The sequence below is a fragment of the Medicago sativa genome, chromosome 7 (genome assembly GCF_051527215.1).
Source record: "Medicago sativa cultivar Bolivia chromosome 7, Bolivia_mono, whole genome shotgun sequence".
NCBI classification, from domain to species: domain Eukaryota; kingdom Viridiplantae; phylum Streptophyta; class Magnoliopsida; order Fabales; family Fabaceae; genus Medicago; species Medicago sativa.
Window position 1 is genome coordinate 30,575,867 of NC_140755.1, and position 10,383 is coordinate 30,586,249.

Genomic DNA, 10,383 nt, shown 5'->3' on the forward strand with positions numbered 1-10,383 from the left:
GGAAGAAGAAGTGTTTAGAGTTTTGTATCTCTTCATTTTGCATCTCCAAGTGAATGGTATACTACTTAACAAACAGACATGCTATAAGTCACGAACAGTTGACTTCAGCGATTTCCTTCTTAGTCTTTAAGTTCTCTATTTTTTCATCTCACTGAATCTAACAGCAGTGTTGTTGAATCCTAATTTTTCTTTTTTTCTTTCTAATGAATGAATAAATGGCGTGTGTATATTCAGATTCGTAGAGAGATATTCCGATAAAAAATTTCAGGAATGAAATTAAATTGAAAGTATTTGTTTAGGTGATGTGCAAACTCCCTATCTTCATCTGTCACACTGAACAGGTTACAATCCTTGCATTTCAATTATATTGCAAATGAAAACAGTTTCTCTGTTACTCAAGATATGTTGTCGAATTGACATAATTCCCAATTGTTTTCGGCTGTTTTATTAATTCTTAAGCCTCTTCCCTTTCTCTTTCATATATAAATCTTGTTTGATTTATGGGTTTAAGCTCTATGGCATTTTGAAATAAGGTAGTAATCTAAAAAGGGATGAAAACTTCACCACTGCCATATAGACATTCTCATTCCTCTCTTGGAGAAACAAACAACCTCTTTTATATGTTCTTTTAAATTTTATTTTTTCTCATGTAAGTCTATTTTACTCTCTACTCTTCTTCTCTTTTCGAAATTCAATCATTATTGTTGTTCTCAACTTTATTATCTTCCAATGTTTCTTCAGATTGTTTCGTTTATATGTATGCAATAATATCTCACTTATTTCGTTTATATAGAATACTCAACTTAATTCAATTCATTCCCGAAAAATTTTGATACCACATTCACCCCCCATTTATTCATTCATTCAATAGAAAGAAAATGAAAAATTAGGATGAATAATATTAGTGTTAAATTCAGGGATGAAAAAAAGAGTGCTTATACTAAAAAGACAAAGAAGGAAATCGCTAAAGTCAGTCGTTCATGACTTGTCCCATGTTTGTTTGTTGAGTCGTATACTTCACTTGGACTGCAAAAGGAATAGATCTGCACTTATAAACACCTCTTCTCCTTTCCCCTTCTGTTTTTAAAAAGCGCTCTGAGGTTTCAACTTTGACCTCGATGACGCGCCATTATCAAGAGAAGAAAAAGTGTTTATAATTGTGTATCTTTTCATTTTGCATCTACACGTTAATGATATACTACTTAACAAACAGACATGCTATAAGTCACGAACAGTTGACTTCAGCGATTTCCTTCTTAGTCTTTAAGTTCTCTATTTTTTCATCTCTCTGAATCTAACAGTAGTGTTGTTGAATCCTAATTTTTCCTTTTTTTCTTTCTAACGAACGAATATTTGGCGAGTAAATATTTAGATTTGTAGGAGAAATTGCTATCAAAATTTTCAGGAAAGAAATTAAATTGAAAACTCTATACATATAGCCAAATCAATGTGATTGAAATTGCTTAGAAGAAAATCGAAACAAATGAAAAACATTGGAAGAAATTAGAAGGATGAAGTTGAGAACAACAATAAACGACAGTTGAAAATAGAAGAGCGGAAAGTAAAATTGTCTTACCATTTATACTGAAGTGCTTAACCATTATGATCAAGGAAGTTGATATTATTTGATGCTGCTACTACTGCTTCTAAAATTACTTTTGCATGTGTTGTTTCTAAATATATTAGTACTTGTTAGTTGCTACACATGTATTTATGCTTTAGGTCTTAAAGCGTATGTTTTGTGATTTTGGAAATATGATCCCTTTTCTCGTAAAAAAAAAAAAAAAGGTTTAAACGCACTTTTGATCCCTAACATTTGACTAGTTGCGACACTTCCACATCTCTAACTTTACTCCATTTTGCAAGTGTCAATTTTGACCTGTTCAAAATTGACACTACCACATCCTCTTCATCCCTCCTCTTCCTAGCTTAGTTAGACTCTTATATTTCTCTGCCGTTTGCTCTGTATTCGTATTGTGTTAGACCAAATTTACAAAGGATATAATGTTGATGAAACAGAGTCGGTCACTCAATATCAAGTCTCACGTAGGAGGAGAGAGTTCGATGAATTTATATGCATTTTCATTTTTTTTCTCATGGATTTTGTTGGTATTTTAATACCTCAACAATTATGTCCGCTTGAATATTTTCACTTTCGAAAGAATTACGCACAATTTTTGGCATTTATAGCCCATACCATGTGTTTTTTCTATCAGCTAGAGCTCTTACAAAACCCTTTGATTTTCTTTGTTTTAAAGCCTATAAAATCGAGTTTAATGTCTTGTCTTGAGGTTCTAGGCTATAAATAGGTCCTCCATCGGACTTATAATCATCTTGGAATGCTTGTAAACTTCATATAGTGAAATCAAAGTTCTACATTTTGTTCTAAGTTCATTTTCTTTACTTTTTCTACACTTTTACATTCTTGCTATTTACTTTTATCTTCTTTACAATTTCAGCAATTTACATCCAGTCATTTACAATTATGCAATTTATTTCTATGCCTTTCTACTTTAATCTTTTGTTTACTATGATCAAGAGTGAGTAGACCTTCTAGTCTTGGGATTGTTGGAATAGTCTAATGATTTAATCCTATTCAAACCAAGACTATATATCTATTTTGTTTAAATTCTATTTCCTAATCTAATCTCATTGTTTTTAAACTCGGTAACAAGTATTAAATGAAGGACAGAAAGGTGAAGGTTTAACCCAAATGCTTGGTTTTATGAAGTCTTTTTTTTTTTTTTTTACCAAAGTTCTTGTGATGTCTTGAGGCAATAAGATTTGTGCGACCAGATTTAGTTGTTATTGAGATACATTTATGTATTTCGAGAGAGAAACATAAATTAGCTAAGAGAATTTTGCTTTTAGAAAAGAATTTAACATAAGATAGAGAAATGGATTTGAAATGTTTATGATTTGACATTTTGATGAAACCAACGATCTCATGACGCTTTTTAATCTGAATTTTGACAAAGCAATTATGAAGTCAACCAACTTGATCTTTTCAGCTAATCAAAACAAAAAACAAGATTGGTAATTACATATAGCTCTCTGTGGATTGATAATCTTTTACTACTCGATAGAGCCGTATACTTGCGGATTCGTATCAAGTTTTTAGTGCCGATGTCGTGCACTTCGATCAGAAACTTGATACGAATTCGCAAGTGCACGGTTCTATCGTGTTGTAAAAGATTATCGATCCACAGAGAGTTAATGTAATTACCGATTTTGTTTTTAGTTTTGATTAGCTGAAAAGATGAAGTTGGTTGGTTTTATAATTGCTTTCTTAAGATTTAGATTAAAAGGCATCATGCATCATTGGTTTCATGTTAATGCATAATCATAAACATTCCAAATCTATTTCTCCATCTTTAAGTTAAATTCTTTTCTAAAAGCAAGAATCTCTTAGGTATTTCATGTTTCCTTTCGGAATACATAAATGTATCTCAATAACAACCAAACTTATTGTCATGGTTGATTATTATTGAGATCCTTTAAGTGCGACTCTTATTGCCTCAATACTTCATAAAACTATTCATATGGGGTGTTCCCATCAAGTTTTATGTAGTCTTGTCCAATCTCATTTGTTCCAATATCAAACTTCACATTTCGGTCCTTCGTTTGATATTTAAAATGATGAAATAACAACCATTAAACTTCACCTTTCGGTCCTTCGTTTAACGCTTGTTACTGAGTTTGAAAGCTATGAGATTAGATTAGTAAATAGAATTTAAACAAGAAAAATATTTAGACTTGGTTTGAATAGGATTAAGTCATTTGACTATTCCAACAATCCGAAGACTAAAAGGTCTACTCACTCATATCATAGTAGACATAAGATTTAAGTAGAAAATAACTTGTAAATGACTGAATGTAAATTGTTGTAATTGTAAAGAACAGGAAAAGTAAACAACAAGAATGTAAAAGTGAATAAAAAGTAAAGAAAATGAACTTAGAACAAAATGTAGAACTTTGATCTCACTATATGAAGTTTACAAGCATTCCAAGATGATTACAAGGTATGATGGAGGGCCTATTTATAGTCTAGAACCTCAAGACAAGACATCAAACTCGTTTTTACAAGCTTTATGACAGAAAATCAAAGGGTTTTGTAACAGCTCCAACTGACAGCAAAAACTCATGGTATGGGCTTGAGATCGTGCACTTTTCAAGTTCCAAGTTTAGAAACGCCAGACTGCTTTTAGGATTGCCGACTAACCCCACAAACCAACACGAGTCTTTTCAGCGTATTTTGTCCTCACTCGCACGCTTACCGGGAAACTTCCCGGTAGGTCACCCATCCCAAAATTGCTCCAAGTCAAGCACACTGTGGAGTTCTTATGGAATGAGCTACCGAAAAGAAGATGCATCTTGTTGATATGGGTAGTACCTAACAATTCTTATAAGCCTTCCTTCAACCATGTAGTCCCATACCTACATGGCCTCTGGATCCCTCTCATTCCGATGTGATTCTGTTCCTCTTATTAACGTGGGGTCATCCTTACGGATACGGTGTGGTTCGGGGACGAACCAGGCGGAAGCTGGTGGGCATGTAACACCCATGACGTGGCTTTCGATATCCCGCCAGTTGGATACGAAAGGTTCCCGCCAGTTGGAATGGGCACTATCCGTAAGGATGACCCCACGTTAATAAGAGGAACCGAATCACATCGGAATGAGAGGGATCCAGAGGCCGTGTAGGTATGGGACTACATGGTTGAAGGAAGGCTTATAAGAATTGTTATGTACTACCCATATCAACAAGATGCATCTTCTTTTCGGTAGCTCATTCCATAAGAACTCCACAGTTAAGCGTGCGAGTGAGGACAAAATACGCTGAAAAGACTCGTGTTGGTTTGTGGGGTTAGTCGGCAATCCTAAAAGCAGTCTGGGATGTTACAATTTGGTATCAGAGCATACCTCTCCTAGTACGGTGTGGTTCGGGGACGAACTAGGCGGAAGCTGGTGGGCATGTAACACCCATGACGTGGCTTTCGATATCCCGCCAGTTGGATACGAAAGGTTCCCGCCAGTTGGAATGGGCACTAGGAGAGGTATGCTCTGATACCAAATTGTAACATCCCAGACTGCTTTTAGGATTGCCGACTAACCCCACAAACCAACACGAGTCTTTTCAGCGTATTTTGTCCTCACTCGCACGCTTACCGGGAAACTTCCCGGTAGGTCACCCATCCCAAAATTGCTCCAAGTCAAGCACGCTTAACTGTGGCGTTCTTATGGAATGAGCTACCGAAAAGAAGATGCATCTTGTTGATATGGGTAGTACCTAACAATTCTTATAAGCCTTCCTTCAACCATGTAGTCCCATACCTACACGGCCTCTGGATCACTCTCATTCCGATGTGATTCGGTTCCTCTTATTAACGTGGGGTCATCCTTACGGATAGTGCCCATTCCAACTGGCGGGAACCTTTCGTATCCAACTGGCGGGATATCGAAAGCCACGTCATGGGTGTTACACACGGTCTGCACTTTCTGGTTCCAGGGAGAAACACACAGTCCATGCACTTTCAAAGCCAGTTCGTGCGCTTTGTTTTCATCTTTTCCACCCATTTCTGTTCTGAATTGAGCTTAGGTATGGATGTTAGCTTTCATTGGCCTTTGGGTTGACTCTGAAGGTGAGAAAAACACAAGAAGGGGGGGTTGAATTGTGTTTTGAAAAATTCTTCGTTTCTCCTAAAAACTGAACACACTGATCAGAAGCTAAGTGAGACAGCTTCTGAAGTGATAATCAGAATCTAAATGCAGCGGAATAAAACAGAGAGAGAGAAGAAGAACGACACAAAGCAATTATACTGGTTCCTTCCACAAACCGGAAGTAGTCCAGTCCCCCTTGCACTTCCAAGGAGATTTCACTAAGAGTAATATCTGATTACAATTGCTCAAGCACACAAGCAAGAGACTTCCTTTGCTCAAGCACACAAGCTAGAGACTTCCTTTGCTCAAGAACACAATCAAGAGACTTCCTGCTCAAGCATAACTGCAAGAGACTTCCTAACTAAACAAAATTACACAGAAAATTGTTTAAGGTTGAACACTTGATATACAATCAGAGGTGCTCACAATACAAATCAGATACAGACTCAATGGACTTAAGAATTTCTAAGATATGACTTTGAGACACAGAAATTCTAAGTGAATGCAGAACAATTTCAGCAGAGGTTTGGCACTTGTAAAAATGTTATGAGTCTTTCGTTCAGCGTTCTTGCATTACCAAATCTCTAGGTCTTCACTCCTTTATATAGAGGTGTGAAAGAGACGTTGTGAAATTGCCAGCACCCAAAGAGTCGTTGTTGAAGCTTGATCTTTCACCTTTGATCTTTTGCCTGATTTGGTTGTTGTCCTATGAAGAACTAATTTGAAATCCATTCCTTATCCAAAGGAACATCTATGCAGGCGAAGCCGTATTCTGGAGTTGTTTTCTTGTCTTGTAGCGTGGACACAAAACAGAGTAGTGAAGAACGTGGTTGTACAATTCGTACAAATGTCAACGCTTTCGTCCAAATTGCAAGCACATGCCTTCAAACACCTTTGAAATGACCGTTGCAAAATTCCACTAATCCTTTGTAGCATTTTCGAATCCAATAGACAGCTTTTGCAGTGATAATTCTTCAATTCTTGAATCTTTGCAAATCCAGTTGATATTCAGCTTCTGGTGAAATAGCTTCTGATGAGGCAGCTTCTGATGATGCAGCTTCTGATGAAGCAACTTCTGCAGCTTCTGATGGTGCAGCTTCTTCAGCTTCTGATGATGTGGCTTCTGGACCTCTTGTCTTCAGAAGCACTATTCTTCAGGAGCGGCTTTACTTCAGGAGCGTTATTTCTTCAGGAGCAGCTTGACTTCAGGAGCGCTTTGCCTTCAGAATCATCTAAGCTTCATTTTCTTTTGCTCTTTATTTGCTCATTCAGAACCAATCAATGATGTAATTTTTTTTTAACTGTGGTCCTGTACACTTGAACAAATATTAGCTAGTCCAATTTACAATTTTTAATACCTTGTTATCATCAAAACTTTCTAAGGTTCATTGTTAAACACATTTTGTTCCAACAATCTCCCCCTTTTTGATGATGACAAACAAAAGTATTTAAAAATTGATCAATTGTTGTTAATCTAATTAACAAGTTGACTTTGGGGTTCTGAGGTTTGTAAGCTCAAACTCCCCCTGAGTCTGATAGTCTTTAAGGTGAGGTTTGTAAGCTCCCCCTAAGTTCTATCCAGGTTAATTAAATTCATTTTTCGCACAATAAAATTATCAGAGCTTTAAAGAATGAATCATTGAAAGAATTAATTAGGAGATAAGAAGAATGGTTCAATTAATTTTACTTGAATTTTGATACTCCTTCTTTCGTTCATAGCTTATACCAATAAGGTAAAAAAAAATGATAGAAGTTTTTCAAAAAATTCAAATTCCCTTAATGGGGCTCAGAGCCTTTAAATACTTGTCACACATATACTCCCCCTTTTGTCATTATCAAAAAGAAAAAAAATAAGCATAACAGACAAAAAGATTTGAGAAAAAAAAAACTTCAAACATGAAGAGAGTATAAATAGGAAAATAACTAAGTCAATCAGAACAATGTAAATGAACAAGAATATTCAGGCATTATACATAAATCAGAAGTAGCTAAGCAGTCAGAACCATTAAGCATTCAGAAAGAAAAAAAAAAAGATGGTTTCAGAAGCAAGGACTAAGAATTTAAAACAAACAACAAACAAAAGATAACACTAAGGTGTGCATCTAAGGGTTGGTTTGTTGTTGTTTCTTCATCTTCTCCATTTCTTCAATTTTCTTCTGCAACTGTTCTTCAAGAAATTGTTGCCTTTGGAGAAGAGCTTGTTCCCTTTCTCTAGCCTCTTGCTGCTGCTGTGCCATCTGTTTCTTCAGAAGCTTACACAACCTTGCTTCTCTGGTCAAGTAGTCCATTTCTAAGAAGAAAGGCTGGTTTGCCAGGAGCAGTGTAGGATTTCTAACTCTGAGACTCTGATTCAGATTTTCCATAAGCCTTCTGACTGAAGCTTGCTTGACTCTGATGCACTTAACCTTTATGTTTTCAATGAGCTCAGTTGCCCGGTTCTGAAGTGATGTCCAGGAGTCTTCATATGCGTTGGTGAGATCAATTGTCCTCCTTTGATCCACCAGATTATGCATTTGAGAGAGAATAGAGAGTAGCTAAGCATCAAAATATCCAGATTCCAGGATGTTTGTGGGTGGTTGTTCAAGAATTTCAGGATCAGAATCACTAAGTTCAAGGTCTTGAACAGGGCTAGAAATTGGAATGGTGATGTGTTGAGTTGGGGTTGAGGTTGATGGCTGGTCAGAAGCAATGTGTGCGGTAGAGGTTAGGTCTTGGACATTGACTTGAGAGTTGTCAATATCCATGGGAGTTGGTTGGGGTTCAATGTGCTCTGGTTGGGTTTCAGTTTCAGTTGGTGGTTGTTGTGGTGAAGTTGATGTTTGAGTGTTGAGTTGGGGGTCAATGGTAGCTGTTGGTGATTGTGGGGGTGTTGAGGGTTTATGTGGTTCAGGTGTGTGTTGATGGGGGTTTTCTGAAACAACATTTTCAGAAGCAGCTGCTTCTGGAGTTCTTTCAGAGGCTTTATCTGAGGTGGACTCAACATTTTCTGGAGGAATCATGTTGAGAGGTTGAATGTTAAGGGGTTGAGGGTTAAGGCGAAAGATAGTATCAATGACTCTTTCTCTCTGCTCAGCCATTTCAGCCAACTTCTCATTAATTATGTGACCAACTGGTTCATAAGTAGTTGACTGAGAGGGCTTTTTGTTGGTTTTGGTTGATGTTGACTGGCTTTTTACTGGTTTTTGAAAAAGTTGAGCTAAGGGTATATCATCATCAGAATCATCAGAATCTGATAATGATGAGGATGCGGAATCTGATGATATATTAATTACCTTCTCTGGTTCAGGATCAGAATCCTCTTTAGCAGACTCACTGGTCATCAGCATCAGTTGCTTGGCTTCTGAAACTACAGACTCTTGTAGCTCAGCAGCAATTTCCAAGACTTTTTCAGCTGCTGCCTTCTTCCCTTGTAAGTCCTTTAACTCCAAATCAGAAGCAGCTTGAGCCGTCATGGTGATATGAGGAAAATCCTTGGTCCTCCTCAAGGCTGGCTTCCTCTTCCTCTTTGGTATAGCTGGTTGTACAGGAGCAATACCAGAACTTAGGACTACACAAGAGTTGTTGTCTTCAGCTACCTCTTCAATTGATGGCATTGCAGAACCACCAATCTTAAGCTTGACAGACGCAGGTCTTGCCTTCTTAGCAGATTCTTCAACCTTCAGATACTCTTCTTTGGTCACTTTCCTCTTAACACTTCTGCTTTTTGCCAGAGGCACAGTACCACCATACATTTCCTCAGGTACCTCATCCAACCTGATGACCTCTTTGGTTGCCACATAGTGTTCCTTGATGTACCTCATTTGTACTTCAATAGGATCCTGCTTGCAGATGGGTGGAAAATCCCTCATAAGATCAGACACAACATGAGATTCACTTAGATCAGTTCTAAGTTTGGTGACCTTGCTGATCAGCTTCATGTTCTTGAGAGTTTGAGCATTTATGAATGCTCCAGTTTTTGTATCCAGCATCTGATCGGTGTAGCCTTGAGCTCTGCTTAAACTGTCCAAGACACCTCCTTGATAGAATATCTCTGATAAGAGTCTTCCATAAGGAACCCAGGGCCTTGGTTTATCTTGCAGCTGACTCTGTTTCAGACACTCTACCAAGTACTTGAACATGTATTTGGGCACATTCACCTTTTCCTTCTTGATGAGGTGCTGGAGAAAGACCTTCTGAGCCAAATTTGGTTTCTCATTATCACCACACGGAAACAAATCCTCATTCTGAATCTTCAGAAGCATCTTGGTTTCCATGTTTAATTCAGCATATTTCTTCTCCTTTTCAGAATTGTATATAACCAAGTTAGCTCTTTCCTTCCAAATGCGTTGTTCAGCAGCACTTGAAAGATCAATTCCAGAGTAATATCCAGACGCTTCAACCTTAAGAACAGCTTCTATCTGCCATTGAGTAATTCTTACTGGAATACCGCAGATACTTGATCTGATTTCATCCTCAACAAACGGCGCAAGACCCATTTCTTTTCTTGTTTTCCCTTCTAATTCAGGATACATTAACACCATCTGACTTTCCTCAGCAAGGGATGCCGCTCTGTTGTAAAATTTTGCTCTTACCCAGAAGTGTCTTACCAGAGCTTCGTATGTTGGTCCATTCAACATTTTGAAGTAATGCATGAGTCCTTGCTCTTCAAAATAGCTTCTGATCCAACACTTATGAAAACCCAGAGAATCAAAATCCACTGGATTCTCTATCTGAACTTGTAAA